Here is a 26,401-nt window from a genome sequence, read left to right as displayed (position 1 = left end):
TCACAAGAACGCCGAAAATACTATAGATCTACAGTCTGAGGATCCTACCAGATATTATTCAATATCCTGAAAGAAGGGTCTCATGACCCTTAAAGCCAGTGACCAGGTTTTGTTTGTAGCACCTTCTAGGCTCCTGTAGAGGGATGGAGCCCTAGGCAAACTTGCTTTCCATGGGAACTGAACCAAACTTGAGTTACCTATATGGTACATATACCCTAAGCACCATATAAGCAAGTATAGGGACTTTGTAGAGGAGAAAAAAAAACAAAAAAAAAAAAAAAAAAAAACTGCTCTAGCCAGATGAAGTTACACAGGTTATAAAAGATTTGACGATTTCATTTTTTTTCTCCAAAAAACAAGCATTATTACTAAGGATTAGTAAGATGCCAATTACCCACCAACCTCTAGTGAGGACATGTAATTTCTATAAAGTTTAAGTAAGTAAAGAGTTAATTACATGACAGATTTGAAATCTGTTTCTCGGAAAGTTGAACGACAACCAACATGGCAAGGACAAGTACAAGGACAAAAGTGGCCAATATCACCAGGGAAAGCCACACGTGGTGCAGATTCAAATATGTCGCTGACCACAATATAGTTGGATGTGCCACTGAGTGACTCTTGACTCATAAGAAACCCTTTCACATCCTCAACGACATGTTGGTCAGATGAAAACCCAAAGTCGGACCTGTAATATTACCAGTCCTCAGAATCAGATTTTGACAGCCCATTGACTAAAGATGTGTTTTTTGGGAAAAACATTAGAAGAAGAAGTTTCATCTTGAAAACGTGAAGGTTCATCTGCCGACTATTAAAATTACAGAGTAGGCGCTTAAACTCCATGATTGTAATGTCTGGGCTCCAGGCTTAGTACCATGTGATTGTGTACGTCTGGGTTGGCATGAGGAACACTCGGTGCTCTTGGTAAACAATAATTGAGTTCCCAGGCATTAAAACAATTACAGTTTTCACTTAAAAAGTAAAACGTATGCAGAAATTTAGGTTGTTTAATCAGTGGAGTTGTGAGGGGAGGTTGCCCAGATCTGGCTTAATGTGGGCCCTTGGAGTCCTAGGGGGAAGATTTATCAAAACCTGTGCAGAGGTAAAGTTTCCCAGTTGCCCATAGCAACCAATCAGATCACTTTCATTTTTAACAAGGCCTCTGGAAAGTGAAAGTAGCAATCTGATTGGTTGCTATGGACAACTGGGAAACTTTACCTCTGCACAGGTTTTGATAAATCTTCCCCCTAGGACTCCAAGGGCCCACATTAAGCCAGATCTGGACAAGCTCCCCTCACAACTCCACTGATTAAACAACCTAAATTTCTGCATACGTTTTACTTTTTAAGTGAAAACTGTAATTGTTTTAAATACCTGGGAACTCAATTATTGTTTACCAAGAGCACCGAGTGTTCCTCATGCCAACCCAGACGTACACAATTTGAAGTTGAGTTGTACTTTTCTGTCTGGCAACAGTGCTCTCTGCTGACATCTCTGCTTGTCTCGGGAACTGCACAGAGTAGAAGAGGTCTGCAATGGGGATTTGTTTCTAAACTGGACAGTTTCCGCGAGACAGGTGTCATCAGAGAGGACTTAGACAGAAAAGAACAACTCAACTTCAGCAGCTCATAAGTACTGAAAGGATTAAGATTCTTTTAATAGAAGTCATTTACAAATCTGTTTAACTTTCTGGAGCGGATATATAAAAGAGTTTTTTCCTGGAATACCCTTTTAAAGCCCATAGACTTCTGTGGGATTCCGCACTCCAATTCAACCTTCTGAAATTCCGCTTGCGGAATTTCAGAAGGTTGAAAGGGAGTGCGGAATCCCATAGAAGTCTATGGGCTTTAATTTGTGAATAGACCCTTACTGCTCTGCTTAACATAAGGGGTTATTTTAAAGGGAGCCTTTCACTTTTTGCTGCTTAAACCATGAGTCCTTAGGTCGGTCTACATCAGCTTCTCTACCCAACACCAACCTTGACTGACCGATCTCTTTGCTTGGGTATTGGGAGAGAGCTATCGATGATGTCCAGTGGGGGCAGGGAGAAGAGGCCGGGGACTGCCCGGGTTACAAAAAAAAAAAAAAAAAAAAAAAAAAAGGTGCAGACTCCCTTTAATGGTCCATAAGGTTGGCAATCGCTCATAGTCGCCTAGCCTAACCATGCATTCTCTATCTGCAAAAATGTTTTGGCTAAGACAATCCTTGTGCCATTTTACACTAGCTTTGTCTCTAGCACTTGAATCCTACCAACACCCATGGAACTAGAACATATTGGCCATAGGCCAAACAATGACCTCCCTATACAACCTAATGGAGTCACACGGCTTTTTAAAGCTCCTTTTTGCATCTCGCCATCATTCTCCATGGCGTGGACAGTTGGCGTGATCATACAAAGAAAGCGCTGGTATTAAGTCTCCCTTTCTCGTCCATTTTGTGGGTTTTATTGGTCGTTTTTCCTGTAAGACAATTTGTATTAAATTCCCTTATATCGAGGCTTAGAGGAGCACATCTGGACACACACACAGATAATCCTGCACGTACCCACACGTCTACATACATCAATTTACTAGGCTACAGAAGCTGGCGAGGAGACATGTAAATGTATCACCTCGGGGAACAGATCTGCATGTTTTATAGCATTCAAGTATTTAACTGAGCCTGGCACTTGAACGCAACCTACTGCAGTAAAACCGGGGAGGGGGAGGGGATGCTACGTCTCATCACACGAGCAGGCGAAGCTTTGCAGACAACAAGTCTACTATAGTTACCTTCAGGACTGCAACTCTCATCGTGCGTAACCCTGCAGAGTGGTTACAGTCCACACCGTGGCTGGATCATAAATTATCCATTATGCCCAGTTCAGGTTACAACACAGACAGACAAGGTTTCCAGCAGTTTTGTCTTATTCCAAAGTACATTATTTTATACTGATACAACTTTTCCTTTCCTTTAAAAGCTGGAAAGTTGGGACCGAATACAATTTTTCTTATTACTCTGCTGCCGACTTGCAGCTTTAACCTCTGATCTCCCAAAAACGTGAAGCACGCACATGCTGTTGCTAGCGTCAGGAAGCTGCAGAGATAATATATAAATATATATATGCAAATCAAAATCAGATTCGCTGGGTATTGGACCCAAAACAAAAGTGACCCAATCGCCCGTGCAAAATACAAACAGGAGCATGGACTCCTGTCGAATGTGGGAGTCCCTGCTCTTGTTTAGTACACTGGCCAGGTGTAGCATACCCAGTTCTGCAAATGTAATGGAGTGGAAGCTACGATGCTTAAGGCATCATTTCTTACCAGAAATGTAACAATAGGGGGTGCAGAGGAGGAGGACAGCAATATCAAAGAATTATAGTTGGGGGGACCCGTTAAATATTCTGGGTCACAATGCTAAATCTATAAGTTATACTTCCTGTATAGGACATCATTTCCCAACCAGGGTGTCTCCAGCTGTCCAGGCATGCTAAAAGTTGTAGTTATGTTTATAATAACCAATACAGGCATTACTATGAGCCTTAGTGTGTTTGTGTGTGTGTTTTATCAAAAAGACCCAATCTGATTGGTCGCCGTGAAGCAACTGGTCAGCTTTTCCTCTACATAGGGTTTGATACATCTCAAATATAAAATATGGGTTAAAAACGTTTAAAAAAAATTAATAAAAAAATAAATAAAATAAATGGGCCCATTTGCCGTTTGACCGAAAAAAAATAATTTGCAAATAAATAGCCCCCTATACCTACATGATTGCAATATAGTTGATTGGGAGCATGACCTATCTGGATTTTTAACATGAACCATCACTCATTTACACAAACCCATGATCTGCATTCCCTTATTCTTCCCAGCAGTCACTTTCTCTGCTATTATTATATAAACACACAATACATAAATATATATATATATATAATTTCCCTTTCTTCTTTCTTTAACATATATATGTATAACCATCAATCCAGTCCGATCAATGTGCAAATCTCCTAAATGCTCTGGCTCCAATCAGTCACCGACCACAGGCCCAGATGACTAACCAGACTTATCTTCTGAGGAGTCTACAACCAATCCTCCCACATTCCAAGGCACCGAGTCAAAGATTGTTTATATGACGAAGCCTTTATACCCTCCCAATGCCCGGACCCATTATGAGATACCGAGCCTGCAATTCATCTACTGCCAATAGCTCTACTGACACAGGTCATCCGAGTCATGGCTAACCTCTGTCTTCAACTCCTCACTTTCTAGTTAAAGACTACAAGTTCCAGCAGGTCGACACCAACCAGGACATAATGGGAGTTGTAGTTTCCTAGTGGCGGTAGCAGCTTTTCTCCATTTCCTTACTTAAAGGGGTACTCCAGAGGGGGGAAAAAAAAGTTTTTCCTTCTAATAAACTGGGCAGAAAGGTATACAGATTTGTAGATTGATTGTATATAAAAATCTTAATCCTTGCAGAATTTAGCAGCTGCTGTATGCTCCAGAGGAAGTTGTGTAGTTCATTTCAGTCTGACCACAGTGCTCTCTGCTGCCACCTCTGTCCATGGCAGGAATGTCCAGAGCAGAAGCAAATCCCCATAGCAAACCTCTCCTGCTCCAGACATGGACAGAGGTGGCCGCAGGTAGCACTGTGATCAGACTGGAAAGAATTACACAACTTCCTCTGGACCATACCAATTATGTAGCAATAACTCCACCAATCGCTAAATAAATCAGTTTGCTACTCAGGATACCGGAAAAAAAACTATGCGTCACAACTAAAGAATGCGGCCATGTTGGTTGTCAACCAGGACCATCATATCTAATAGTTGCTTGACAACTCATTTGGCTACTATTTTAAATGACACCCAGCTTTCCTAAACCCCGAACAGCAAATAGTCCATATTAGTCCAAAAGTAGATAGGATTTGCCATTCAGAAGAGACTTCATACACCTCATTCAAGTGCAACATAAAGCCATCTGTGTTACATTATCCCACTATGCTGCCATGTGATGGCATTTTATATACTTTTTGCCATTCATATGATAATGCCGCATACATGTGCTGGAAATCGTTCGCTATAATGTTTCTTCTATTCTTACAATGGTTGGAATCTGATGAGCATGTTAGAAAATGTGTCATAGAGCTTGATGAGTGTAATTGTTCATATAAATACTTGGGGATCCGTGAAGCCGAAACCATCGACGCATCAGGCAGGTGTTTGCAAATGAATAGGCAGCAGGGAAGGGGGGGGGGGGGGGGTTAAGTAACAAATATAGTTAATCTGCACATCCCATCCCCCTACCAACATATCTAAGCATAACATCTAATGTGAAGGTTGAAGGTCCATACAGGAGACGGCAGAGTTAGATTTACTAATGCAATTACCCCTGCAAGCCGACAATAGAAGTCGTTCTAGCCTTGTACAAAAGAAAGAATTTATAGAAATAAAGTAAAAAAATAAATAGTTTTGCTTTTTAGGTCCCATGACTGATTTATGGAAACTCTCCGCTATCTTTTCACAGCAGGTGATGATCAATGCCTGCAGATATAATTTGGCGCCATTTCGTGGCACACTTCATATTCTGCAATAAGCATTTCCTTGTCTACCAAACAACCATTAGATCCCTGTAGGCTGTACATTTGTTAACCCTGCCCCTGCTTAGCCTGGGAACACCCCCAAAGTGCTGACCCCCCCAGTTCATGTACATTTGCATAAACCTGCCCTTTGAGGCAGAGTTCACGAGACAGCCCCTAGAAAGAAAGGGAGGCTTGGCACTGGCAGACGTGCATTGGATTTGCCAATTTCAAACAATCACATATACAGACTTGCAAGTACAAACAGTGGGCACTACTATATGGAAAAAGGTAGAGGACTCCTGAACCAAAATGGTCTCAAAAAGGAACATACGTCCTAAACACTCAGGGTTCACTTGATTGTCCCTTAAAATGTACATTTAAGGAGGTAATTAGGCCCAAAACTAGCATTTCTGACAGGGTTTTGTGGGCATTCTTGGGTAGAATGAGCCTAAGAAAGATGTCGCTATAAAAAATAAAAAAAAAATTCATTATTATTATTATTTTAAAAAAATTACTGATTCTCCTATTAGTTATGTATTTTGTATGTAAACAGTGCAATATTGTGAATAAATAGTCTGAAGGTAGAACTGTTACATTTACCACATTGCGTCACCACATAACACTAAATCCAATTGAAATGCATCGAGTTACCCCATGGGCCAGTGGTCTTCAAACTGTGGACCTTCAGATGGTGCAAAACTACAAGTCCCAGCATGCCCAGACAGCCATGTCGTTTTGCAACATTAGGAAGTCCACAGTTAGGAAACCACTTGTGGTGGCCCAGTATGGGAGGTGTTACCCCGTACCTTCACTGCCCTATCAGGCAGCATCCTTCTGTGTCCCCAGGGCCCCCTGAATTAGTTTCCCCATTGTAAATATGTTGTACTGTATAAAATGTGTTATCACTAAGAGTTATACCATGTGATTGTTACCCAGGAGGCATCAGTGACCAGGTGACCCTAAGAGTGACCTATGGGCTCCCTGCTAGTCTCCCCCATATAAGCCCTGGGTGGAGCTTCTCTCTTTGAGCTCTGCTCTTCTGCTGAGGTCCAGTGCAGTCGCCTAGTGTGTGTATCCCGAATGCTGGAGAGCTCAAGTCCTGCAGCCACAGTCAATTGCAAGTTAACTAAACCTGCAGCATTGTCCATCAGTCAAATCAAGTCAGTCTCTGTCAAATTGTTAAGCAACGTGGCCTGCACTAAATTGCCTAGTCCTACTACAAGTCCCAGCAAGCCCTTAAGGTCTCTGAGACACTGGTCACCTCCTCGGGCCTTAAACTGTATAGACTTTAACAACTGTCTACCCCCAGTAAAGCTGCCGTTCTCCGTAACTTGGCGTCGGAGTCTTTATTGCCCCTGTGCCCAGCCCAGGATCCAGTGGTATACGTTTGCGTGGTTGTAGGCTAAACCACGCCATGGCATCACGAATCCAAGGGGTTAATGCCATCTGCCCCTAGGTTAACAACATCTGCCCTGCACCTCGCACCCCACACTGGCCTTAAGCACATTTCTCAAAATCCCACCCATAGCGCATTTTGGAATACTCAGAAAAAGGAAGTAATGAGGTTTTTATTACAGAGAAGATGTCACCTTCACAATATTTCCTATGGGGGTGAGAAGTCTGTTTACATTGTTTGTATTCTTGTCATACAGATGTGTGAGCGTAATCTGTAAAGAAAAAAAAAAAAAAAAAAAAACACCACACGGTACATAAAGGCAAATCTACTATCCAAGAATATCCAGATATTAGAAGCAGAGGTCTACAGTATCGTAAACCTCCTGGGCACCAATGCAGAATCTGGTACCAGAACTTCTAACCAACTAAAGGTAACTGCTACCCTCGCATCCCCTACAGCTACACCCCCAACTGTATTGTTCTCCATAGCTGTAGAATAGAGGATTCTGGGTCACACATATTGGCATAGACAATGCAGGTTCAATTAATACTATCCAAATTTGAAGGTCAAAGAGGCTTCTTGTTTACTATAAGCAAAGACTAGTCATTGTATAGTGAAATACAAATGTATAAATGTAGCTCTGCTTGTTGTCAGTGAACCAGAGGCCGAAAACCTCAGTGCTTTTCAACACGTTTCACGTCTGAGAGTCAATTTTATATATTATAGTCAGGGGCATAACTAGAGGTAGCAGTCACACCGGGGCCCTTGTGCCTAAGGGGGCCGCAAAGCACATCTGCCCCATAAGTGAGCAGTACAATAATTAGCATATGTGGCCCTGTTGCAGATTTTGCATCGGGGCCCCGAAGCTACAAGTTATGCCTCTGATTGTAGTCTAGCCCAGTGGCATAACGTGAAGATGCAGGGCCCAATGCAAAAACTCTTCCAGGGCCCCCGAGCTATAAGTGCTTCACTGGTCTTCTCCTATATGAAAGATAGGCCTTATGGGGCCCTCAGGCTCCTGGACCCCCCATTTGGGCACCCTCTTTAGTAATCCCCATGGTCTATCCAATCCAACCTTCGCTTTAGGACAGGACAGCGGGGAGGGTATTAATTTACCCGATTGAGGATGGTCTAGACTGGTTACAATTATAGTAAACCCTTAGCTGTGAGAGTTACTATGTTTGGCTAGGTTCATATCCAAAAAGTAGTGCTTTAGTGGGATACCATCAAGAAAGTATGCCGGCATACTGTATACCGTACCAGGCCCTTTCATGTAATGTACAACTGTACAATACATATGACCCATTTCCCAAACTGGGATGCAAAGTTAGGTTCTCTGCGTTCTGCAAGATGAAAATGTAAACATTTGGAAACAGCCCAAATGTAGTCTAGTAGACTAAGTTCAGTCCATTAAAGTAAATGGTCCCCTTGCAAGTACACAGTGGTATAGCTATCCTCCGGTATCTCATCATATACCCCAAACACACTCTACTATTCTAGTGCAAGCAAGGCCATAGGAAGAGTATTCAGCCTCTTGAGGTTAAGAAGATTGTAACCAGCCAGCAGAGATCTGGAAGAGTAGTGATGAATTGAAAGAAAGTACATTACAAAGTTATATTCATAAGATTAGACAACTGGCAATGGGAATGGAGTTAACACTAGGCCCAATATTAGTAACATCTAGACCGCACATTATGAGATGATCTGGGCTTCCACCCACATTACCCAACACAGTACAAGGCCAACATTACACACTAACAAAGAAATCATAGCTGGATTTATATACATATGTCTCCTGCTTCCTCCAATATCAGTGGCTTGAGTATCCAGTTGGGTGGGCCAGATCTGCTTAAGAGGGGGGCTCTGTCGTATGTTCCATTATTTTGTAGGATCTGTCTACAGAGTAATGTGTCCGGTCACGTGAACTTAGCCTAACTTGGATGTGTTGGTTTATACATAGAACCGGCAATTTCATCTTAAAAGGGGTACTCCTGTGGATTTTTTTTTTCAAATCCACTGGTGCCCGAAATTTAAACAGATTTGTAAATTACTTCTATAAAAAAAAAAAAAAAAAAAATATCTTAAATCCTTCCAGTACTTATTAGCTGCTGAATACTACAGAAGAAATTATTTTCTTTTTGGAACACAGAGCTCTCTGCTGACATCATGACCACAGTGCTCTCTGCGGACATCTCTGTCCATTTTAAGAACTGGGAGAAAATCCCCATAGAAAACATATGCTGCTCTGGACAGTTCCTAAAATGCACCGAGATGTCAGCAGAGAGCATTGTGTTCCAGTGTGCTGTAGTATTCAGCAGCTAATAAGTACTGGAAGGATTAAGATTTTTTAATAGAAGTAATTTACAAATCTGTTTAACTTTCTGGCACCAGTTGATTTAAAAACAAAAAAAATAAAATAAAAATAAAAATGTTTTCCATGGATCAAATTGTACAGATCCCAGGTGACCTATGTACCCTTCATATTTTGGGGCTCTGTGCAGCACTAATATTGGATGGCCCACTTAATACCATAGCATCGTCTTGGCTTCTTTTAATATAAGTCTTCAGTTCAAACAGTGCAACAAATAAAAAGAATTCCAATATAATATATATATATATTTAATATTCTCTCTCTCTCTCTCTCTCTCTCTCTCTATCTATATCTATATCTATATCTATATCAATGAGCTCACCACACCACCTTCACAGGTAGTGTGTTCTGCAAAACAGCTCAGGCTCCATTTAAGAAGTCTCAGAACTGATTGGGATTTATGCCAAGCCAGAACTCTCTCCAGAAGGAAAGAGGACCCATCTGCAGACAGCTGTTTCGGGTGTTTGCCCCTCGTCAGTACAGAAGCCTGCGGAGTGCAAAATGGCCTAATTTGAATCTCTGTTACACCTGAAGAGGTGTTCTCTCCCCGAGGAAAGTACTGACCCCGTTTAAAGCCACAGGCCTCTCACCACAGCCAAGCCAGATCACCCTGCTCTGTACTGACGAGGGGCAAACACCTGGAAACAGCTGTCTGCAGATGGGTCCTCTTTCCTTCTGGGGAGAGTTCTGGCTTGGCATAAATCCCAATGAGTTCTGAGACTTCTTAAATGAAGCCTGAGCTGTTTTGCAGGACACACTACCTGTGAAGGTGGTGTGGTGAGTTCATTTTAATATTTTTTTTTTTTTTACCCATAAGCCTGCGGAGTGCAAAATGGCCTAATTTGAATCTCCGTTACACCTGAAGAGGTATCCTCTCCCTGAGGAAAGTACTGAATAAATATATATTTATTTTTTATTTTTTTATTTTTTATCCCCCCCAACTAAATTGGCTAAAAAGCACACCACACACAAACATTAAAAAAAAAATAAAAAAAAAAGACACTGGGGTCTGGAACTAGGCTGCCAACCTCTAACCTCTAGTCTGCCAAGCCGGCTTCTGCCCCGACATCTGGTTACTGTCAAGAGCTTTGAAATCCCTATGTGACAGGAGATAAAGTTACTATATAAACATACCACAAAATCACTGTGTAGGTAAAGCTTGGAATGATGGTAATACCCACACAGTCTATCAGAAACATACATTCTTTCAGCTTAGTTACCGAGCACAGTATACCAGCCAGAGCCTCATACCACAAATATCTAGCCAGGCGTGCGGCTACCACATTCCTTGAAAATGGAAAAAAAAGAAGTCATGGAACATAAAACATAAAGTAATCAAATATAACAAAGTCCACTTGTAAAAAGGTCTTATTTTAATGCACGAAATGTGTGGGAGTATTTAACACAAAGAGCAACCAAAAGCTTAAGATATTTTCGAGAAACAAAATAAAAAAAAAAAAGGACTTTGCCAGGAAAAAGAAAATTATATAATAAAAAAAAAAAAAAAAATATATTTATATTTTTTTTTTATATATATATATTATATATATATATATATATACATATATATACATATATATACATATATACATATATACATATATATATATATATATATATATATATATATATATATATATATATATATATGGAGTTCTTTACTGTTTCCACCTATTTGGCATCATATAGGGGAGATTTATAAATCAAAACCTGTCCAGAGGAAAAGTTGCCCAGTTGCCCATAGCAACCAATCAGATCACTTCTTTCATTTTATAGAGGCCTTTTCAAAAATGAAAGTAGCGATCTGATTGGTTGCTATGGGCAACTCAGCAACTTTTCCTCCGGACAGATTTTGATAAATCTCCCCCTATGGTCTCGCTTTGCTTTCTATTATGGTTATTATCTATGGTGGCCAAAGAGAAGAGATATAGGGGGGAGATTTATCAAAACCTGTACCAAAGGGAAAGTTGCCAATAGCAACCAGATCGCTACTTTCAGTTTGCAGAGGCCTTGTTAAAAATCAAAGAAGTAATCCGATTGGTTGCTATGGGTAACTGGGTAACTTTTCCACTGGACGGGTTTTGATAAATCTCCCCCATAGATTTAGAACATTCAGAGATGTCCACTGTCCTAGACCTACGGACATTTTGTCTCAACATCCTGGCATGTCCCGAACAATGGCGAATTGTCCCTTTGTACGACCAACATGAGAATAGTCCAAGAATATCACTAGGGCTGTATCTGGCAGGAAGGCTTTAAACCAGTGTTTCCCAACCAGTGTGCCTCCAGCTGTTGCAAAACTACAACTCCCAGCATGTCGGACTATATAGTAGTATAGGTTAGTGTTTCCCAACCAGGGGTGCCTCCAGCTGTTGCAATACTACAAATCCCAGCATGCCCGGACAGCCAACGGCTGTCCGGGCATGCTGGGAATTGTAGTTTTGCAACAGCTGGAGGCACACTGGTTGGTAAGCTCTGCTATAAACACTATTGTCTATAGTGGACATTCTGTATCTCACACAACTGAATGCCACATCTAAGCTTATTGATCCCTAGTGACAATGGCTTAGAGAAACTACCAGATTTCTTATTTTGATCTCTACACCATGATGAGATGAAATATTTTAAACTTTAGGCACCAGTTCCAGAAGGGGTTCCTATAGCTGGACTTACACAAAAAAAAAAAAAAAAAAATGAAGGTACTCTGGTGGAAAAATTTTTTCTTTTTGAATTTCTTTTTTTGTCTTGTCCACAGGGCTCTCTGCTGACACCTGATGCCCATATCAGGAACTCTCCAGAGCAGCATAGGTTTGCAATGGGGATTTTCTTTCTCCTCTGGACAGTTCCTGATATGGGCATCAGGTGTCAGCAGAGAGCACTGTGGACAAGACAATAAAATCAATTCCAAAAGAAAAGAAAAAATTCCTCTTTAGCATACAGCTGCTAAAAAGTACTGGAAGGGCAAAGACTTTTTTTTTTTTTTTATAGAAGTCATTTACAAATCTGTTTAACTTTCTGGCACCAGTTGATTTAAAAGTTTTCCACCGGAGTACCCCTTTAAGTGCCAGAAAAATCACATAGAAACGTAAACTCCTGTGGGGCACCCAAACACATAGGGCTAGTTCACCATGAGGAATTCGCGAGACGTTTGGCACAGATTCTGCATTGAATAAGACTTCCGTTGATTTCAATGGGATTTTTAATGTTCACACACAGTCATTTTCTAATCTACAATTTACTATGAGGGCACGAATTCCACCAAAAGAATGGACATGTCCATTCTTTACCTAAAACCCACAAGTAAAACCCCATAAAGTCAATGGGACTTTAAATTTCCGCTTCATATTACCATGAAGCAAAAGTTAAACATACCCATAGGCCAACTGCAACTAAATCATCTAATGTTCAGACAAGCCAGACCGATAGGTATCAGAAGCCATTTTCTAGGCACCTTGGATATCTCGCTCCTTGGCAGAGATGCAACTTAAAGATCTCAGACTGGAGGGTCTGTTCCATATTTCTAATTGGAGCCCATTATTATGCTCCATACGTAATGTTTTCTTGTGAGGGTGCATAGTGGCCACTACCAAAGGCCGTCAAAGGGTAACGATATGATATCTACTGTGAACGGCATAATACCCCCTGCCCCACAGTCAGTAAACAGGATGGTGGTGGTACTGCAGATTCTCAGCCCATGATGTTGACTCTGCAGTGAGAGAGTCTTCGTTGGAAGTCTCTGACCTCCTATTTGCTTTTCTTAAGGAATTGATAACCTATCAGTTGACCTGTCTTGATCCCAGACAGACCTTCTCCGAACTGTTCATCTCACTCAACAAGTCCCCCCCAATGACTGACTGAACCAACCACATGCCTGGCAAAGACATTTTATTTTATAATTTTAAATAAATCTATTAAATAGGTAAAATAATTCAAAACATGGGGCTTACAATGGCTATTGAGAAGCGTCTCCACGACAGACCAGGGTTATAATAGCTACAGAGGGGAAAGCGTCCCCTCAATACACCAGGGTTATAATGGCTACCCAGAGGCAGGTGTCCCCACAATACACCAGGGTTATAATGGCTACAGAGGGGCAAGCATCCCCTCAATACACCGGGGTTATAATGGCTACCCAGAGGCCAGTGTCCCCACAATACACCGGGGTTATAATGGTTACAGAGAGGCAAGTGTCCCCACAATACACCAGGGTTATAATAGCTACAGAGGGGAAAGCGTCCCCTCAATACACCAGGGTTATAATGGCTACAGAGAGGCAAGCATCCCCTCAATATACCAGGGTTATAATAGCTACATAGGGGCAAGCATCCCCTCAATATACCAGGGTTATAATAGCTACATAGGGGCAAGCATCCCCTCAATACACCAGGGTTATAATGGCTACCCAGAGGCAAGCATCCCCTCAATATACCAGGGTTATAATAGCTACAGAGGGGAAAGCATCCCCTCAATATACCAGGGTTATAATAGCTACAGAGGGGAAAGCATCCCCTCAATACACCAGGGTTATAATGGCTACCCAGAGGCAAGCATCCCCTCAATACACCAGGGTTATAATGGCTACCCAGAGGCAAGCATCCCCTCAATATACCAGGGTTATAATGGTTACAGAGAGGCAAGTGTCCCCACAATACACCAGGGTTATAATAGCTACATAGGGGCAAGCGTCCCCACAATACACCAGGGTTATAATGGTTACAGAGAGGCAAGTGTCCCCACAATACACCAGGGTTATAATGGATACACAGAGGCAAGTGTCCCCACAATACACCGGGGTTATAATGGTTACAGAGAGGCAAGTGTCCCCACAATACACCGGGGTTATAATGGTTACAGAGAGGCAAGTGTCCCCACAATACACCGGGGTTATAATGGTTACAGAGCGGCAAGTGTCCCCACAATACACCGGGGTCATAATGGTTACAGAGAGGCAAGTGTCCCCACAATACACCAGGGTTATAATGGTTACAGAGAGGCCAGTGTCCCCACAATACACCGGGGTTATAATGGATACACAGAGGCAAGTGTCCCCACAATACACCGGGGTTATAATGGTTACAGAGAGGCAAGTGTCCCCACAATACACCGGGGTTATAATGGCTACAGAGAGGCAAGGTGTCCCCACAATACACCGGGGTTATAATGGTTACAGAGAGGCAAGTGTCCCCACAATACACTGGGGTTATAATGGTTACAGAGAGGCAAGTGTCCCCACAATACACCGGGGTTATAATGGTTACAGAGAGGCAAGTGTCCCCACAATACACCGGGGTTATAATGGTTACAGAGGCCAGTGTCCCCACAATACACCAGGGTTATAATGGTTACAGAGAGGCAAGGTGTCCCCACAATACACCGGGCTCATAATGGCTACAGAGAGGCAAGGTGTCCCCACAATACACCGGGGTTATAATGGCTACCCAGAGGCAAGCGTCCCCACAGTACACCGGGGTTATAATGCTTACAGAGAGGCAAGCGTCCCCACAATACACAGGGCTCATAATGGCTACAGAGTAGCGAGTGTTCACACAATACACGGCCACAATTACACGCACATTACTTCTCACACGCCGCTCGCCTCTGCCAGGCCGACACCTGTAGAATATTAACGCGCCCATTCTTTTCTCTTGCAGAGAGATCGACCTCTAGATGACAGAACGGCCATGGAAACACACAGCACTACAGTACAGAAAAGCTATTTATAGAAATAAAATATCTAGTAGCTGTGGCCTACATGTCTACCTGCCGCACAAAAGAAAGCCCAGGCCGGCGCTGCCATTCAGAGAACACAATGATCCCTTTATACCGAGCGTCTGACATTAGCCGCTGATTTTTACTGACAAATTCTGCGAGAAACAGAAAATTAAATGGAGCATAGAAAATGTCCAAAGCTTGTAATAAATTACTAATCCCCAGGATATTGTGCCACAACGTAGGGTAGCATCAAGGAAAAAAAATGGAGTATCTGTATTCCAATGTTTTAATAAACTTCATTGTCTTGTTTCATTCTGCAGTGTAGTAGAAAGCTGCCAGACAAACGCTTAATGTCCCCACAGATAAGCGTCTCCTTTAATGCCTGGCAGCTGCTTATCAGGAGCACAAAGGATCACAGTGGGTTCTAGCTTGGGCTCATGTACTTTTCAACCTAAAAGGTTACCAGTCACCACTATATACTTGTACATGCTGGTGATAGTGGTGAAAAGGTGATCCAACTATGAACGAACATATATGTAGAGGAGTATAAGTGTGCTACATAAAGCCAGCAAATAATATCAATTCAAGACCATGCACAGGGAGGTACTAATATTTATTTAAGGGTTTATTTTCAGGAAATGATCCATGGGAAAAAAATATATGCAAATTAGCTCTCCTCCAAAAGAAAAAAAAAAAAAAAAAAAACACTAAGGCTAGGTTCAGACTACGGAATTTCCGCTTTGAAATTTCCGGCAGAAATTCCGCTTACTATAATGCATAGTGTAGTGAATGGTTTTCCGTTCACAAATTCACACTTCGGAATTTGTGAAGCGGAAAATCCAGATGAAAAATCCGCTAGAAAATTTCCACCTGAAGAAAGGGGTTGCTCTTTCTTCAGGTGGAAATCCTAGCGGAACACATAGCAGTCTATAGGAGACTGCAGTGTCCGCACGGTCCTAGCGCCGAACTCTGAATCTCCGGGCGGAAATTTTCTGCCCGGAGATTCCGTAGGCTGAACCTAGCCTTACGGTTCCCTTTACACATTTGGTAAAAAAAAAGTCATTCAAATGCCACCGTTTTAAACAAGACCAGTCATCCAACTCTCCCTACACAGGTAACATATGGGGGGGGGGGGGGGGGGGGGGGGGGGGGGGAGGGTTAAAGGGGTACTCCACTGCCCCAGGGGACATCACGCCCCCTCAGTGCAAGTCTATGGGAGGGAGTGTGGCAGCTGTCGCACCCACTCCCATAGACTTGCATTGAGGGGGCGTGGTGTGACATTATGGGGGTGTGGCCATGATGTCTTGACCCCTGCAGCCCACACCCAACATTCAGAACAAAATGTTCTGAACGCTGGGGCAGGGGAGTACCCCTTTAAGATAGCCATACACTTTCAATAGCTTCCGGCCAAACAGTCATTTAGCCAACAGCCATCTCTCCCGATTTCCCCATATACATGAACGTCCGGCAAAGCTGAACCTTCACGTGTTCTCAGTGGCGAGAGGAAGAATAAGCTGCTGCTAGAAACTTCTGACAATGCTTTCACTCTCCAAGAACAAAAAGTTAAAATCCAATATGCTAAGTAAAAAAATAAAGAGATACCCCAGAGGAAATTAAATAAAAAAAACTGGTACCAGAAAACTATACAGATTTGTAGACTACTTCCATTTAAAAATCTTAATCCTTCCAGAATTTAGCAGCTGCTGTATGCTCCAGAGGAAGTTGTGTAGTTCTTTCCAGTCTGATCACAGTGCTCTCTGCTGTCACCTCTGTCCGTGTCAGGAACTGTCCAGAGTAGGAGCAAATCCCTATAGAAAATCTATCCTGCTCTGGAAAGTTCCTGACACTGACAGAGGTGGCAGCAGAGAGCACTGTAACTGTGGTCAGACTGGAAAGAACTACACAACTTCCTCTGAAGCATACAGCAGCCGATATGTACTGGAAGGATTAAAGTTTTTAAACAGAAGTAGTTTACAAAACTGTAAAACTTTGACACCAGTTTATTTGAACAAAAAATAAAAATTCTCCGGAGTACTCCTGTAATTCTCCCTTCCCTGTTTGCCAACATTGCTGTAACCAGAGAGTTAATGGCTGAACCTTCCACTGTAGATTTCTCCATCTTTTGTCTTTTTAGTTTTTTGACCGTTTTAATGTTGCAACAGAGTCAGAGCCATTCAGTCCATGGCAAAAGACTTCAAGCTGGGATCCTATAATGGCCTGCCTTTATGATCCATACAACTCTGACTTATGTATTAGAAATGCGGTAATGACCGCTTATATAAGGTTTCAATTGCTACCTGTAATGTACAGTTCCCCCACTAATGCTATACTAAGTATTTGAGCAAATTACATAAAAAGCTGAATAATGGGTCGTAAAGCCAGCGACTCATTCTAAAATAAACACCCCAGACAAAAAAAATCCTCATAAAAGTCAGGTAGGTAGTAATATAAACCGCAATGACCCATCTCTGACACAGCTGAGATCCCTGCAGTTACTACCCAACAATTATGTGTAACCACTGAAACTGCAGTCTGGAATAAAAGGAAATCCAGAGAAGAAAGGGCAGGCTTCACCAAGCTTAGGTGCACTTATCAATAGGAACACAAGACTCTGGCCCTCCCCCAAAAGTAACAAAGAAATACTGTACTAAGCCCTGTAAGAGGACAAAAGAAAATTGTATCACTTATCTGTCATATAAAATCTCAGATTTAAAGTCTTGCAGGACCACCAACTATGGCTCCAGGCAAGAAGACGGTCTAGAAGGTATTCTAAACAACACATAGCAATGTTCTTGTAACGCTGTGCAGAGCGTCTAGGTCTCCATGGTCTGCTTCTTGCATATATTTCATCAGTGTTATAGTCAGGACTTTCTGTCCTAGAGACATGGCTCATAAATGAAATCCAAAAAGTCACATCAAAGGGGAAGACTTGTGAGTAGAAGCAACAGTCCAGATCCCACTGCGGAAGGTCACATTGGCTGGATGGGGAATTGTTGGACCAGAAAGGCCATAATGTTCTAAAAGTTATGGCTCCTCAACTGAGACCATAAAGATTATTGCCCATGGAGATACAAACAGTCTAATCCTATTACACACCCAGAAACCTAAGGATTGTAATGCTGTAAAATGATGGTGGTCACTGGGCAACCAGACATTGTCTGGTTTATACTTGTCAAAAGGCTTCATCCTCCGCCTTGTTCATTGTCAATAGAGAACACTAAAAAGGTAAACAGAGGCTGGACATGGCTGAACTGACAATCGATGATCCTTACAAGAGAACAACATATGCTTCGGTCTCATGTGTCCCGGTTTTCTCAGGACAGCCCACCTACCTACCCCCAACTTGGTCTCATATTGCAAATCCGTAAGTTGTCCACAAGCAAACCTAAGGGACTCAAGATGCATCATGATACATAACTTTGTTCTATTTCTGTCTCCTAAAAACAGCAATATACCCATCTAGATGGGGCTGAGCTGTGATACCAGACAACCTGTTGACATGTGTATTGCCGTCTATGGAAGAAAGCAGCCGTGTTCTATTCTGATTCTAGACAACCCAATGGATTCAGGGTCTATCCACATGGCAGAATTTACACTTCAAATTAAAGCCCATAGACTTCTATGGGATTCCGCACTCCCATTCACACTTATGAATTTCTGCTAGGGGAATTCCACAAGCGGAAATTCAGAAGTGTGAATCCTATAGAAGTCTATGGGCTTAATTTGAGGGGAAATTCTGCCGTGTGAATAGACCGTAAGGGTATGTTCACATGCGCGAATCTCCAGCGCGTTTTAAGCTGCAGATCTGCCAACTGTATGCTGCCTTTACAGGTGCCTGCTCGGAGTGGCAATCCGCCGGTACGTGCAGACACACTGCGATGTGCGAGTTGCCGTGCGCAGTATACTCGCACATCGCGGCAACCCTCAGCCTAGCTCATAGAGCAGGGGGAGCGGCCGCGATGTGTGCGAGTGCACCGCTCATGCGCAGCGACTCGCTTCAGTGTGTCTGCTCGTAGCGGCGTATTGCCGCTCCGAGCAGGCACCTGTAAAGGCAGCATACAACGGTCCTTCAGCGGTGGATGCGCAGCGTAATACTTGCTGGGGATCCGCTCGTGTAAACGTACCCTAAGGGAGGTTCCCTCACTTGAAAACAAACAATGTCAGTAGATAAGAATCATTAGGCTCATCTAATCTGCAAAAGTCCCTGGCCTAATCTTCAATCAAGAATAGCCTTATGCCTATCCATATCTTTATTTCAAACATTTAAAGGGGACCTGTAACGTTAAACTCCCACCTCCTCCTTCAGACCGGCAAGGAGAGACATTTCAAGCTAGGTGGCACAAAGGCAAGCGTACAATGCCCATTTTCTATGGGTTACATAATGCCAATGTTTATTTGTTAGATTATATGCACTTTACGTAAAGGCCATGTTCACTTTTCGAATTGGACCTGGGCTTCAATGTGGATTCTGCCCAGTAGTCCAAAACAAGTCAACGGCAAGCGACCTCCAATGTAAGTGAACGGGGTCCCGGCAACCCTGGTTCACATGCACTGTAACTATTTATATAGTGTGGATTTAAAGTCTACGGCACATAACATGACATTTCCCTTATTACCTGCGGATTGTGAATGGAAATCCCGAAAAACAGGGCTGGTCCTCATGTGCACCCGTGACAGAAAACAAAGTCAAATTGTATTGTACCATTTCAAGTAAATAGTAATAGTATTACAGACAGAAAACAATGTCTCCTTTCTCTGTATTGACTCAAGGGTTTCACCGGACGTGTACCAAGTGTAATCGATACCTTAAAACCCTTTATAGATCCATTCAATCAATGCTATCAGATTCCATGTTTTCAGAAATCAAATATAGACAATCTCACTTTGAAACACTTTGTTCTATCTAGAAAAAAATATAAATACTTTCATTATTTCCTAGAAGTTCGGCTGCTCTCGCCAAGTATTGATCTTCACATCAATATCCAATGATTCCAAGACCAGACGAGTATTCCCATGTTAAATATGTTAAAATAGGACACCCAAGAGGCTGGTGATCCCGACCCGGGACAACGTCAGGGCAAATACTAAAGGCCATTGTTGTTAAATATAAATAAATACAAGAATAGAAGCAAAGCATTGTGTATTTTACTTCAGTGATGTCGATGCTATTTCCTGGAGGAAGCATAACATACACATGGGAGGAAGTTGTTAGAATCTGGTGGATGCATCGCCGGACAGAACGTGCAACGCCGAGAATTATTGTGCCACCAGAATGTATGACTCGGCGTCCCACGCTGCCAACAGTCCACACCGTGTAATACAGATGCCACAAACATTACTTTCCTATGCCTCATAGGTGAGTAGATGCAATGAGTAAATAACATTCAGTAAGTCATGTCGAAAGTGTGCCATGTGGAATGCTCGCTGTTTTGAAGGCCATCATTAGTCACGTGACTGGCTTGGTACACATCCCTTAAATACAGTCTCCTCCACACTTTACTGCTTGCCTGATGAATTTATAATGAATTACATGCAACTGATATTATATAACTCACTGGTCGCCATCCTTTGCCAACTCTCAGCATGCCCTCGGAGTTCGCAGCTACCTCCTCGTAACTTTATAATAGGCAGTTAAGGTTAGCAAGGTTTATACAGGGTCCCTCAACTAAAAATGGCCTCAGGTTACAATATTTTCAGTCTTTTCTGGACCATCTGAAACCAGACTCATACAATACAGACAGTCCAGATCTGTAAACATGTCATTGGCCGGAATAACTGACCAATCAGAATGGGCAATCACTGGTAAAACCCCTGTATTACTGAAGAGCATGCACTGACTGGTGTCTGGTAGTGCCCCCTAGAGTACAGGGAGGTACTACATGTTCTGTACTCTTTACCTGTACCAGGGTTAGCTGCTCCTTTGGACACCAGGTGCAGGTGGGCTCCATTACTTTTTTTGGGACATTGCGTGCACTGTACAGGACCCTGAAGAAGCTCCTGTCCTCTACATAGACAGTGATTACAGCTCCCAGCAGATCTTTCTTACTTTTATATGTAAGGACTTTGCTTTATCTATTTTAGTTATCTACTTATTTCTCTTTTATCCTCACTTTTTCCTATTTTTGGATGAAATTTTGGGGCTTCAGAACCAATGACAGATTTCCATAGAGTTATGGTCTCAACATACTATGGTCGTCCTAGAACAACTATATTAGGGAAGGGTCACAGGTGCCGTATTTTGCTGCGGCATATTTTTCTACCCATGTCAATGGAGGAAAACTTAACAAAACCTTTGTAGGAGGTAGAGTGGTGCAGTTGCCCATAGCAACCACTCTACACTGGTTTATATATTCCCCAATGGGCAGGAAAATAAGCAGCATAATACACATCAGCAAACATGCAGCAAAACACTGTACGTGTGACCCTATCCTTACACTGCAAACAGGTATTCCTGCTCTGAAGGGTTCAGAGCCACCATGTATTCAATACTCCATGTCAGCAAATACTACTATATGTACTTGAAGCTTTTACCGAGACCACTAATAGGGAGCAGCTACTTTAGGGATAGAGGGGTTCTGATGGGACCTGCAAAAAGCCAAAACGCAACATCAACTAATGGGCGCTCCCAAATCCACCATGTGTTGTACTGTTGTCCTTTTATATGGCTGTTGAGCCCTCTCTGGCACCAGGACCGTAGTGAGGACATTACAGTTATACGCAATGGTGGAATTAGAACCAGAAAGGCAAAAATTATCCACATTAGCTCATTCTCCCTATTGTGTACAAGGTCACAGCATAAAAGAAATCTAGGGCTATAATTCTTTAAAAAAAAAGGACGTGCGATACATGGAGGTTGTATGGGCGCACTGGGCTTTCCATTGCAGCAGCAGACAGGCCCCATTCATCAAATAGATCAACAAGGTAAATTTGTATTCCGCCCATATCCGGCTGCAAATGGATTCACTGGCAACTTTTAAGGGACGGTTTTGGTTCGTTCATATAGATGGAGTTAATATAGTCAAAAGCAAATAAACATACACCAAAAAAACACCCTACATAAAAGGAGGGTTTACCCCAAAGAAACCTGGACCTACAAACAAAATTACTCCAAAAAGAATATTTCATTGCTTCAATAAAAATAGAACAAATTTTTAAGACAGAATTTTAATTTAAATAATGCAAGCACAAATTTTTTCTCGTTTGCATCAACCAGTTTTAGGGTCTGATCGGACCCTTAATGGGTGAGATGCGAACATGTGTATGGAGGCTTTCGACTCTCTCCTAAAAGCAGATATTGGGAGGAAAGTGGTGAAATCCAATATACCCTATATCAGGCATTGGCAACCTTCGGAACCGCAGATGTTTTTGGACTTCATCTCCCATTATGGTCTTACAGCCAAAGCATCATGGGAGATGTAGTCCGATCCAAACATCTGCAGTGCCGAAGGTTGCTTATGCCTGTCCTATCTTACCGTCCTCTGAGAGGTATGCTGCCAGCCAGGTGTCTGGCAGCAGTTTGCTCCCCATATAGAACACACACACTCACTGAATATGCACAATAATAAGAGGGCCGTTAGGAGAGAGGGCCGTTACCCTAACATCCCAGCATTAAAGCACACAATAGCCTGGAAATGGGTTACGTTGGCCCCTTAAGGCTACGTTAACATGGCAGAATTCCGCATGAATATTCCACTCGGAAATTGATTTCAATGGAATTTTGCTGCACCTTCCACACAGGGGAATTTCCGCGGCAGAAATCCAGATTCCGCGGTCCGTAGAAAGCATAGTCGTCTATTCTCTCTGCGGATTCTGCTCGGAAATTGATTGCAGTCTATGATGGATTGCATTTCCAAGCGCTCCTAGCGCCTGCCTGATCATTTCAATGTGTGGAATGTGGACTTTCCATACATTTCTGGCCATGTGAACGTGGCTTAAAAATGGAAGAGGGCAAGAGTTTGTGGAAAAAGGGCCACATAGAGATCAGAGAGCTTTAAGCTACACCTCCGGCAACTAATCATAACTAAGGCCATGTTCCCATGGCCAAAAATGTGCAGAATGTCCGCCCAGAAAACACCGGTGGATTTGAATGTTCTGACGGGTGCTAGGACCGCTCGTAAATGCCCGATCTTATAGACGGCAATGCATTTCCGATTGGAATCCACAAAAAGAAAAGATCCCCTGGAAACTTTTAGGGTGTAAAAGCCCTTTATATAACTTGTAGTATAATCCATGCATTGCAGGCGCGCGGTATTTTAGCATAGGCTTGGTATAAGGCAGGCTTTGTTTTTTCCATGTGCATACAGATGGCCGTACACAAAACAGATGCATAATTCTTTAATAATCACTAGTGTTATGCAGGAAGCACGCTTGTATTAAAACGCTGATCAAATCAACTGTTTCCGAGCTGGGGTTAACTCTCGCTGGCATTTAATAATTTCTTCCTTTATATCTACCCCTCTTCGCCGCCGCGTTGACTGTAACAAGGATGAAATCCGAGAGCAACAGAGCGTAAACCCAGAGCGAAAAAATTGATGTGTAGAAGAAAGGGAAGAGATTGTAATAAGAGAAAAAAAAAAAAGTGAATGGGAGGAAGAGAAGAACAATGAGGGACGAGCGACTCTGGGGGATAGGTAGTAAAAATTATCTGAAAAATACAAGAAAGGGGAACTAGGGAGGCAGGACGGCCGATAGGGGTAGAGGAGGGGGCATCGCGAGGAATTAAAGTGCCATGTACCCGTTTCTGCACACTGGAGGCGGCCATTACTGTTGGCCACCTAGTTCCTAATTCATTTCATTAGCGTAGTCCTGTTTATTAGTTATATGGCAAATTATATGAAGATCTGATGCAATAGAGGCTTTGGTCCTTTGGGTATAAAAGGGAACTTGTCATCACTTTCATGCTGCCCGAACCATGAGTCCTTGGGGTGGTCCTTGGCAGTTTCTATCCGGCCCACCAGATTGGATTGATGGATCTCTGTTTGGATATAGGGAGAGATCTAGCAATCAACCTTGGTGGGGCAGGGAGAAGGTTTCAGGGACATGTGGTTCAGGCAGCATGAAAGGTTCCCTATAAAAAGGTCCAAGTAGTTCCCTGTATATTGACAGCTACTACAGTAGAAGAGATAGCTTACTTTATTCAATTAACAAGAAGCCTCTGTTCCTCTGTATACAGTCAGGTTGCACATATCAGAGGTCTAGTTGGTCTGATCCCTGTTACCATCGAGCATTGAGACGTTGCAATTTAGCCCAAAAGTCAAGGAGACCAAAGCTTTCTGGGAAACACTGATGTATCATACTTGTATATTATAAATAAATATTTTAAGTTTGTGTCCCATTCACCAAAAAGTGGTAAAGTCTAGTTGCAGACATTGGTTAGGGCCTTCATTTTCCCGCCCTCGTCCACGTTTGGCAGTCAAGTCACAAACACTTTAATGGGAAAACCTCTCCAAAGTTCCACTTCAGTTAACAAGTAACATGGCCGCCTTCTGGATGCTCCCATCAGTAAGACGGAGGAAGGCATATGAAGTAATTAGAGATGAGCGAACTTACAGTAAATTCGATTCATCACGAACTTCTCGGCTCGGCAGTTGATGACTTTTCCTGCATAAAATAGTTCAGCTTTCCGGTGGGCTGGAAAAGGTGGATACATTCCTAGGAAAGAGTCTCCTAGGACTGTATCCACCTTTTCCAGCCCACCGGAGCACCTGAAAGCTGAACTAATTTATGCAGGAAAAGTCATCAACTGCCGAGCCGAGAAGTTCGTGACGAATCGAATTTACTGTAAGTTCGCTCATCTCTAGAAGTAAAGGCAACCAAGCCAAACTTTTTTTTTTTCTCCTTGTGTGTGATGTTTTTTATACTCTTATTGCACGGGGGAGGATGATGACAGACCGGATGGCAGAAGTGTGCTTTGTGTTCTTGTAATCTCTGCCAATCCTTGGCAATTTCTTTTGAAATAAGGTTTTTATTATTTAATTTTTCTTCTTATTTGCAGTATTTTTATTTTATTTTTTGCTCAAGCTCTGAGTTAAAGCAGATTAAATGGATAAATAACATTTGTCCAGAAGACTTAGAACAGATTGAAAGAAAAGTACAAAAGGAAGAAATTACTTTTCACTTGTCCGGTTCCGATTCTTTTCTAAATCGCCAATAAACCTCTCCTGTCTGCATTGTAGAATACGGAATATTAGAAATGTTGCTACAGCCAGAGATGTAACTCAAAGCTCCCATGTGCTTATACAATATTAGTAACAATATTAAATAGTGTAATTGTGTGTTGTGGAGTAAAGCATGGGGCAAGGCACCTCTACTATTAGGAAAATGGTAAATACATTGTTTAGTAAAGTTGGAAGTTCAGTAGTAGAAATGGAGGCCTTAAAGATGAATGCATGATTATTATACGTCGTCCATTAATGTCAATGTTTAAATATATATATATATATATATATATATATATATATATATATATATATATATATATATATATATATTTTAATAAATCTGATTGGTTGAATGGGCCTGTAAAAGTACATCCCTCAAAATACTGCACAGCAGGGACCAGAGCTCTGCGATATTAGCAGCAGGGAGGAGGAGTATAATATATATATATATATATATATATATATATATATATATCTCTCTCTATCTATCTATCCAGGGTCCCAGCATGCGTGTGTGTATGTATGTATGTATGTATGTATGTATGTATGTATGTATGTATGTATATATATATATATATATATATATATATATATATATATATATATATACACATATACATATACATACACACACACTATATATGTTACAAATACTTTTATTTTTATTTTTTTTAAACATTCACCAAAATACTGTGTGTAAGCGCAGCCTAAAAAGGTGACCATACAGATGTCAGAGTGACAGGTATCTGTGTCAGCTTATCCCCCTCCCCCCACAATGGAGATGGTAGTCAAATTACAAAAAGTTCAAACATTTAAGTAGTAGTCCTTGAACTAAATGTAATAGCTTGAGTCAGTGTTTCCCAACCAGGGTGCCTCCAGCTGTTGCAAAACTACAACTCCGGGCATGCTGGGAGTTGTAGTTTTGCAACAGCTGGAGGAACCCTGGCCCGAGTCTATACGATCTGATATTCGGATTACAGGGCAGAGTTCTACTACCTGTCTAACCGGAAATACCTAGTTTCGGCTTAAACTGTAACTGTGTGCGGTCAGGTTCGTGCTGTATACTTTACGGATGCATTTTGTTTTTTCATTCATTTTTTTTTAAATTTTTAAAAAATGCATCCTTACATTGAAATAAAATTTTAAAAAAATATAATCTAAATTATATTTTTTTCAAATTTTTTTTTTTTCAAATTTTATTTCAAT

General features: G+C 41.9%; 1 protein-coding gene across 2 annotated transcripts in view; it reads right to left on the bottom strand.

The window, feature by feature from the left end:
* The window catches only part of NECTIN2 (nectin cell adhesion molecule 2), a 97,279-nt gene that overhangs the window by 64,957 nt on the left and 5,921 nt on the right, over positions 1–26,401 (bottom strand). The gene's annotated exons all lie outside the window — the stretch shown is intronic.

Source organism: Hyla sarda, chromosome 10, assembly GCF_029499605.1.
Source record: "Hyla sarda isolate aHylSar1 chromosome 10, aHylSar1.hap1, whole genome shotgun sequence".
Classification (NCBI taxonomy): domain Eukaryota; kingdom Metazoa; phylum Chordata; class Amphibia; order Anura; family Hylidae; genus Hyla; species Hyla sarda.
This window is presented reverse-complemented; position numbering and strand designations above follow the sequence as displayed.